The 10,188-nt window shown below is 37.8% G+C and overlaps 1 pseudogene; it reads left to right on the top strand.

The window, feature by feature from the left end:
- The first annotated feature begins 791 nt into the window (after positions 1–791).
- Positions 792–2,375, top strand: LOC149520099 (25S ribosomal RNA; annotated as a pseudogene).
- The last annotated feature ends 7,813 nt before the right edge of the window (positions 2,376–10,188 follow it).

Genomic DNA, 10,188 nt, shown 5'->3' with positions numbered 1-10,188 from the left:
GAAACTACTCTTTGACTCAGAGAGAATCACTGGGCTTAGACCAACTTACGTATTATGACACATGTACATGCCTCAACCATCATCGACATTGAATGAACCTCGATTACAATGCCTAATTGCATGCTAACCTAGAACCTTTAAAGGGTGTTGGTTGATTAAAACAATAGGATGGTGGTCATGGAAGTCAAAATCTGCTAAGAAGTGTGTAACAACTCACTTGCCGAATCAACTAGCCCCAAAAATGGATGACGCTTAAGCGTATGACCTATACCTAATTGTCAGGCCAAGGGCTAGCCTCGATGGGTAAGAGGTTGCCATAAAACCCAAGGCATGAGCCCAGACGGAGTGACTATTAGTGTAGATCTTGGTGGTAGTAACAAATATTCAAATGAGAACTTTGAAGGCTAAAGAGGCGAAATGTTCCATGTGAACAACACTTGCACATGAGTTGTTGATCCCAAGAGATGGGGGAAGCCCATCCGATAGCATGTTCAGTGTGAGCTTCAAAATAAAATTAGGTTAAATTCCTAAACTAGAACATAGAGGTTGATAGCAACGTTAAAGAGTCTGGAGAAGTTGATGGAAGCCTCGAGAAGAGTTATTTTTTTTATTTAATGGCCTACCAATCCTAGAAATGGTTTAGCTAGAGGTAAGGTCCAATTGCTCAAAATGCATCGCACGTCATGTAATGTCTAGTAAACCCTTGATGGCTCTCGAAATTTCAGAGGATCAAATGCCATCCACGTTCGGTTATACTTATAACCACATCCAAGGTGAATAGCCTCTGGTTAAAGGAATAATGTAGGTAAGGGAAGTCCGTAAAATAGATCTGTAACCTTAAGAAAAAGGATTAGCTTTAAAGGCTAGCATGAGGATCCCAATCTCAAACCTATTAGTTATCGGTGCATTGCTTGAGTTGCTTTCACAGTGAGAACAAGCTACCACAAGCTAGCTTAGGGATGGATTGGGAACAACTCCCTTGAGGTCTTCCCCGAGTGATTAATAGTCAACTTAAAACTAGTATGGACAAGGGGAATCTGATTGTTTAATTAAAACAAAGCATTGTAATGGTCCTTGTTGATGCTCACGGAATGTGATTTTTGCCTAATGCTCTGAATGTCAAAGTGAAGAAATTCAACCAAGCATGGGTAAATGGCGGAAGTAACTATGACTCTCTTAAGGTAGCCAAATGCCTTGTCATCTAATTAGTGATGCACATTAATGGATTAATGAGATTCCCACTATCCCTATCTACTATCTAGCAAAACCATTGCCAAAAGAATGGGCTTGGCAGAATCAATGGGGAAATAAGACCCTGTTGAGCTTGACTCTAGTTTGACTTCGTGAAATGATGGTTGTCGAGAAATGGTGTGAAAGTGGAAGGAAAAATTCGATTTCAGTGGTAATTCGAGGACAGGGTTGTTAAATGGACCCAACATTTTAATCTTTTTAAGCTTACAATTTTTAAATAATCAAATGCCTGAGAGTCATAGGATAAGTGAAAGGCCTTAGGCAAAAGTGAAATACCACTACTTTTAACATTATTTTACTTTTTCCATGAATCAGAGTAGGGCACGACCTATTCTTTTGGACGTAAGGCCAGCCTTGATTAGTCGATTTGAGTAGAAGACATCTATTTAAAAATAATGCAAGTGTCTTAAGATGAGCTTAACGAGAATAAAATCTTGTGAGGAACAAAAGGGTAAAAGCTCATTTGATTCTAATTTTTAGTATGAATACAAACCATGAAAGCATAGCATGTCGATGCTTTAGACCTTTAAAATTTGAAGCTAGAGGTGTCAAAAAAGTTACCACGGAGATACCTGGCTTGTGGTAACTAAGCATTCATAGTGATTTTACTTTTTTATCCTTCGATGTTGGCTCTTCGTATCATTATGAACCAAAATTTGCTAAGTGTTGGATTGTTCATGCACTATTAGGGAATGTCAGCTGGACCATTGTGAGACATGTTAGTTTTACCCTACTGATGGTAGCATCATAATAGTAATTCAACCTAGTATGGAAAGAATCATAGATTCTCACAATTGGTCATCGCACTTGGTTAAAAAGCCAATGGCACCATGTTGTGGATTATGACTGAACACCTCTAAGTCAAAATCTAGGCTAGAAGTGATGCATTCACCTATCATTTAATTGTTGACCTATAGTAGGGGCCCATAGACCTTAAGGGCATGTGTCGTACATGCAACCCCTTATGGTAGACAAGCCACGTATGCCTTCTTGGAGCTCAATTCCCACTAAACGATGAGTAGAATACTTTGTAAATGACTTACATATGCAATGGGATATTTTAAATGGTAGAGTGGCCTTGCTACCATGATTTATTGAGATTCAGCCTTTTGTCACTATGATTCATCCTTTCCTCCTACACCTACCGAAGTCTTCTCACTTTATTTTTTTACACCTTACCCTTATGGGGTTAGGGATGAATGGTGTTCGCTATTGCAACCAATTCAGTTGGGTGATAACATTCCTCCCTCGAGCATCCAAGTAAATGACAACCGAATGCTCTTGGTATTTGTTATAGGGATGGGCTTGCCCTCGGTGAGGGCATTTGCCTTGAATTCCAATGGCACATGCAGGCCTTTTATGCAAGTTATTACCTTGAACACCATCGATAGCATCTAGCCCTTAGTTGGTGTGGGCAATCACATCCAACACCATTGACAGATACTAGCCCATTCTTGCCTTGGACACCATCAGTAGATGCTAGCCCCTTAGTGTGAGATGTTGCCTCAGACACTATTGCTAGATGCTGGCACTTGGTAGGGCACTTCTTTCAACCACCATCGATGCAAGTAGGCCTTTGGTGTGGGCTGTTGCCATAGACACCTCATGAGCTTTGACCTTAGACTCAGAATCCATGTGGCCTTAGGCTTGGAATCACCTCCTCTAGCCTAAGTCAGCCTAAAACACAAGCATCCGGGCACTAGAACAAAAGGAAAGGTAGAACGTGCAAGTTTGAGAGAAATAAGAAACAAGATAGCTTGCTGAAGTATGCTTTGTATTCACTGAAATAGAAGTGTATGATCATGTACAAATGAGGGTGGAACAACCCTCTATTTATAGTTGAGGCTCCTAGCTATACTTATGGTAAATCTCTAGGATCAAAAGATTACAATTAATCAGGATTCTATCTCTTGATTCTAAGAGTCAACTAGATCTGTCAGAAGGCTTTTGCTGATCTTGTGATCTTCTAGAAGATCCCTTTACGTATCTCTCATCTTGGGCCCTATTGATATGGTGCGGGCATCATGCAAGCTAGGCCTTAGCCTTACGGGCTGGCGTGTAAGCTGTGCGGGTGTTTTGGCCTTCCCTCAAAGGCTTTGCGTGCTAACTCCCGCCAGTGCGCCTAGTGTGCGGGCCTCAACCTCAGGTGTGCATGCTGGTGCGCCTGATGTGCCTGGCAAGCCCGCCCAAGGCATGACATTCTCCCTCACCTGATTGTGCAACACCTTCGTTACATCCTCTGCATGGTACTATTTGATCTGGTCCCCAAACTGCCATAAGTCCTCTATTGGTTCCCAGCTTGCCTTACTGTTTAAGAGTCTCTTTCAGTGCACCAAGTACTATTGTCTTGGTTGGTAGTTTTTCTGTCTCACCTTCCAGTCAGCTATGATGCTGTGGACTTACTTCTCATATGAGGCCCTTGTTCCCAATGACGCACGCTTTGACTCTGTCTATCCTAAATCTCTTTCATCCTCATGGAATAGTTTAAGCATTTTCACAAAGAACATCAGGTGTACCTTCAGCTTGGGTGGCATATTTAGCTTGTAGGCAACCTTGCCTACCCTCTCAATTACTCGAAAAGGTCATTCATACCTTCGGACTAGGCCTTTGTGTAGCCCCCTGTGGCACACAATGGGATACAGCTTCACCAGCACCAAGTTTCCAACCTGGAACTACATGTCCTACCTATTCTGGTCTGCCCACTTGTTTAACCTCTATCAAGGACTCAATAATAGTCATGGCTTTAGCCAAGTCATGAACTCCCTTCTGTTATAGCTCATGCTTCACCCACAGCTTCAGCGCATCCATGAAAGTAAATAAGGCATCCTTCTCACCTAGATCTAAGATTTGTACATCAGTTCAAAGAATCTCTGGACATACTCCTTTATGTCCCATTACTGGCTCAGCCTGTGTAACTTTGCCTACGCCTCATCATTAGCATACTTTGAGTAAAACTGGTCCCTAAACTCCTTTTGGAACTCTGCCCAGGTTCCAATCTTAGTGCTCCTACGCTTGACATCATCACACCTGTGCCTCCACCATAATAAGGCTATATTAGTAAGATACATAGCAGCGGTGCTTACCTTTATCACCTTATCTTGCATGCCCATGGCCTGGGAGTACTGCTCCATACCTCATAGGTAGTTGTCTATTTTCTTGGCCACCCTAGTCCCCTTGAACTCTTTGGGCTTAGGGACATCCATCCTGGACATAGATGCTCCAGCAAACATGCCATTCCCTATGGTAATCTTGCAAGCAATGAGCTCGCTAGTGAGCTCCTCTATCCTTTTATTTATGACTTCCATGCCATTGCACATGGTCTCCACCACATTGCACATGAGCTCCTACTTCATGGAGTTTAGTGTTTCAACGTGAGTCTCCACATTGCACTTGGCTTGGCTCAATTTTGTGAAACATGAACATTATGCCTGAGCCTTTGATGTCTTGATCACTGCCCATACCATTGCTCTGGGCTAGTTCCCTATAGCCTAGGCCTCTTGGTTGTCGAATCTTATCCCACTAGAATTGGAACTACTCTTCGACTTAGAGAGAATCCCTAGGCCTAGACCAGCTTGCAGACCATGACACATACACATGCTTTGACCATCATCAAGACATGTTGGCCCTTGGTCTTGGCACATGCTTCAACCACCATTGGCACATGATAGCCTTTTGTACGGGCAGTTCCCTTAAACACTATCAGCACATGCTAGGCTATACACCATGCACGGGTATCTTGCACTTGGGCCATGCACCATGCTCACCACACTGGGCAATAGGTGGGTTCAGACACATCTTTATATTTTTGCTAAGCTAATGTCATTTTTAGGGCTTGTAAATTCATACAAGCACTCACCAATGCCTGCACCTAGACCTGGCTCAATTTTGCCAAACATAAACATTGTGCCTTAGCCTCTGGAGTCTTGATCACTACTTGTACCATTGTTCTATGCTAGTTCCCCATGATTTGGTTCTCTAATAGCCTCAAGGCTTGGCCCCCCTGTTTATCGGACCTTGTTTCACTAGAACTAGAATTGCTTTAAGACTTAAGGAGAACTTTTGGGCTTGGACCAACTTACAGACCGTAACATATGTATTAAAATCAATCGTTATTCAGGCTTTTAATCATTTGGGTCCAAATTTTTGTATTAAGGCCTAATTACATGATCACGGCCCATTTTATTTTCGAAAAATTACCTGGACAAAATAGGGCATCTACAATTGCCCCTCTTTATGCACTTTCTATGAAGCAGGAATTGTACAAAGACAAAAGACATCTATTTTGTTCAGGTTAAGAAAGTGAAAAAAAAAAAGAGAATTACAAAGGCTCATTCTTTTTTTTTTTTTTTTTTGAAAATAGACTCTTCCACAACTGAAGCTTTGAAACTTTTGAAAAATAAAATACTCCTCCACAACTAAGGCTTAGGAATTTTGGAAAATGAAGTGCTCCTCCACAACTGAGGCTTTGGATTTTTAGAAAAATAAAATGTTCCCCTACAATTGAGGCTTTAAAACTTTGAAAAATAAAATGCTCCCACACAACTAAGGCTTTGGAACTTTTGAAAAATAAAATAAGATCATTCTTACCTTCGAAATAGGTCCTCCTTGATAGAGGCATTGAAACTTAAAAAACTCTTACCTTAAATTAAGTTTTTATATCTCATATGAATCATCATTAATTACCTTTCAATCTCTCTTCTCAAAATTATTTCCCTACTAGTTTTTCCTTTATGCTTTTCAAACATATGTAATGAATGCATGTAATGAATGAAAAGATTCTCCATAATTTTCAAATTTAATTTTAAGAGTCAAACTTTAATATTTCTTCCCTTCAAAGATGCATGATGCATGGGATTAATACAATGTTCTCAATGTGATGCATGTAACACATGTGGAAAAATGCAATGCATGCTATGCAATTCATTTATCTTTTCAATTATGGCAAATTAGAAGGTTTTCAGAGCTCTTAATTTAGCTTTTTATTTCTTTAACTCTTCAACACTTGTGGTTTTCAATACGAGCTATCATACCTTACCAAGTAATCTTATCCATTTCATTATCCCAGTATAAAGATTTCTTATCAACATGGGTTATCATGCACAATGGACATCATGCACTATTAAGTGGTTTCACCCACTTCATCAACCAAATTCAAAGATTTCTTATCAACATAGGTCATCATGCACGATCTTCATGGACTTCATGCACTATTAAATAATCTTATCCACTTAATCATCTAAATACAAATAGGGATCTTAAAGATTTTATTATGAATTATTGGAGATTAATATTCTTTCGAGTTTTCTTATTACCTTCACTACTTTTTTCTCTCTTCTAAAGCAATATAGAGATCTTTTATGAATTTTCATTTATGCATCATTATTGCAATATCACAATGAATACTATGCAATTGTGTATTTCCTCAATCAATATGGAGAGAATAAAGCAATGTGAAAGGTCAAAAGGATATTTATTGAAAGAAATGGATTTGGTAAACAAAAGGAAAAAATCAATCAATAATTGAATGGGTATCAAAATATCTAAGGAAAAAAGGATAATGGTCAATCAATAACTAAATGGGCAAAAAATATCTAAATAATGAATGGTCCAACAATCCTGAGCAAATAATCCAAAGTTCTTCTCTCAAAGCCTATTTCATCAATGTTCTTGATCGTGTCAAGCTTTATCAAACTGACATTGCCCTTTTATGGTGAGACTTTCATGATGCTGTTCCATCTTTACATCTAAGTCACCTTTTTAGGTTTTCATCTTAGATGCCCCTCTTTTGACTCAAACTATCCTTTTTGGGTTTTCACCTTGAGTCTTTCTTTTTTTAATCTTTTTTTATTATTTTTTAAGCAAAATATTTCTTCAAAGCATCAGAATTAGTTGGGTATGGCAATTCATCCCTAGCCATTTCAATTAGATTTAATGCACCACTAGAAAAAGCTTTCTTCACCATATAAGGCCCCTTCTAATTTGGTGTCCATTTTCCTTGATTGTCAAGTTAGTTTGAAGGATCTTTTTCAAAACCAATTCCTTTTCTCAAAATTTTCAAGGGTGAACCTTTTTGTCATGTGCTCCATCATCTTTTTCTGATACAATTGACCATGGCACAAGGCTATCATTCTTTTCTCTTTAATCATTGTTTAGTTGCTAATAACGATTCCTAATCCATTCTATTTCTCTTAATTCCATCTCAATTAGAATTCTTAAGGAAAGAATCTCTACTTTAATTGGTAGTACTACTTTTACACCATAAAAAGTCAGAATGGAATAGCTTCAGTAGATGTTCACACTGAGGTTCTATAAGCATGTCGGGCAAAAGGTAACTTATCATGCCAATCCTTGTAAGTATCAGTCAGTTTTTCTAGGATTCTTTTGATGTTCTTATTAACAGCTTCTGCTATCTCATTCATCTTTGGTCGATAAGGTATGAAATTATGATGCTTGATTTTGAATTAAGCACACACTTTCTTCATCATTTTGCTATTCAAATTCTTAGCATTATTAGAGATAATCTTTTTTGGAAGCCCATATCAACATATTATCTATTTTTTCAAGAACTTCACACCACTGCCTTTGTGACACTTGTATATAAAGCTGTTTGCACCCACTTGGTGAAATAATCTATCATCACAAAAAGAAATCTATGCCCATTTGAAGCCTTTTGATTAATAGGTCTAATCACATCCATGCCCCATATTAAGAATGGCCATGGTGGTGCAGAACACGTAGGTTTGTTGGTAGAGCATTAGTCTTGTTTGCATAGATCTAACATTTGTGGCACTTTTTTACATAACTAATGCAATCATTCTCCATCGATAATCAATAATACCTCACTGTCATTATTTGTTTAGCCATTTTATAACCATTAGCATAGGCCCTACAAACTCCATCATGTACTTCTTCCAGTATTCTTTTAGCTTTAATGGCATTCACACATATTAAGAGCACTTGGTTTCAACTTCTTTTGTAAAGTGCTTCTCTATAAAAAAATAACCCCATTGCCATTCTTTGAATGATTCTTTTTTCATTTTTTATTGCATGATCCTGATACTGTTGACATTTAAAATATTGTATGATGTTATGATACCAAGGTTGCCTATCAACTTCTTCTTCAATGTTTGAAGAGTGTGCTAGTAAGTATTTTGCTTTCAGCATGAAGGGTTGGATTTCACAATTCTCTTTTACTTTCATCATAGTAGCCAGAGTAACCAAAGCATCAGCAATTTGATTTTTCTCTCCAGGCAAGTGCTTAAATTGGATATTCTCAAATTGCTTGATCAACTTAGAAATGAATTTTTGGTAGTGAACTAGCTTGGCATCTCTTGTTTCCCATTCTCCTCACAACTAATAAATCACCAAGATTGAATCCCCATACACTTGAAGGACTTCAATTTTCTTTTCAATTACAGCCTGTAGGCCCATTACACATGCTTCATATTCATCTACATTATTAATGCAACTGAAATTCAATCTAGCAGTGATTGGGAAATAATGATCATTTAGAGATATCAAAATAACCCTATGTCTAAAAGCATTTAAAGCCCCATCAAAGACCATTTTCCATGGCTTTTTTGTGGATACCTTTTCTTCAACAGTTATCAAGTCTTCATCAGGGAAGTCAAACTTTTTTTGTTCATAATCATTAAAAGCTTAGTCTACTAAAAACTCAACTAGTGCACTTTCTTTGATCAATTTCTAAGTCAAATAAATAATGTCATATTTTGAGAGCATAACCTGCCATCTAGCTTATTTCCCAGATAGTGAAGGTTTCTCAAAAAAATACTTAAGAGGATTTAATTTTGTGATAAGCCATATTCTATGGTATAATATATACTGTTTGAGTCTTTGAGTCATCTAGGTTAGGTACAACAAATTTTCTCCAAAAGTGGGTATTTTAACTCATAATCAGTGAATTTTTTACTTAAATAGCAGATAGCTTGTTCTTTCTTGCATGATTCATCAAATTGCCTCAATACATTTCCAATGGAATTTTCATTCACTATTAGATACAATATCAAAGATTTCCCAAGGGTTGGTGGTACCAATATTGACTTTTTAGAAAGCCATTTAACATTCCTTATACCATTCATTTGGATTGTTTTTATGGAGTAGTTTGAAAATGGGATCACATTTCAAGGTAAGTTGAGAGCAAAAATGAGCAATGTGGTTCAATCTCCCAAGAAAACCTCTCACTTCTTTTTGTGTTTGGGCAGGAGATAGATTCTGAGTAGCTTGTACTTTATTTGGATCCACCTCTATCACTCTTTCACTAACTATGAATCCTAACAATTTACTAGATTTTACCCTAAATATGCATTTGGTTAGATTGAGCTCGAGTTGGAACTTTTTTAATCTTTTAAATAGTTTTCTAAGATTGGTAACATGATCCTCTCCTTTGCGAGATTTGGCAGTCATATCATTGACTTCTACTTCAATCTCTTTTTGCATGATTTCATAAAAGAGAGTGACCATTGCCCTTTGATATATGGCTCCAGCATTTTTTTAATCCAAAGGGCTTTACTTTGTAGCAGAAAGTTCCCCACATTATTATAAATGTGGCTTTCTCCATATCTTCAGGGGCCATCTTAATCCGGTCATAGCCTAAAAAACCATCCATGAATGAGAACATACAGTGCTTGGTAGTGTTATCCGTAAGTGTATCAATATGAGGTAGGGAAAAATTATCTTTAGGGTTTACTTACTTTATTTAGATCTCAATAGTCCACACACATTCTGAACTTGCCATCTCTTTTAAGGATTTGGACTACGTTAGCCACCCACTTAGGATATTTGGCTACCTCAAGAAAACCAACATCATATTACTTTTTAATCTTTTCCTCAAATTTTAGTAGCATTTCAGGCTTTATGTGTCTTAGCTTTTATTACACTGGCTTGTATTTAGACTTCACGGGTAGCCTATGTTTTACT

This window comes from Durio zibethinus, chromosome 2, assembly GCF_047325235.1.
Source record: "Durio zibethinus cultivar Kanyao isolate XHJ-2024 chromosome 2, ASM4732523v1, whole genome shotgun sequence".
NCBI lineage: Eukaryota > Viridiplantae > Streptophyta > Magnoliopsida > Malvales > Malvaceae > Durio > Durio zibethinus.
This window is presented reverse-complemented; position numbering and strand designations above follow the sequence as displayed.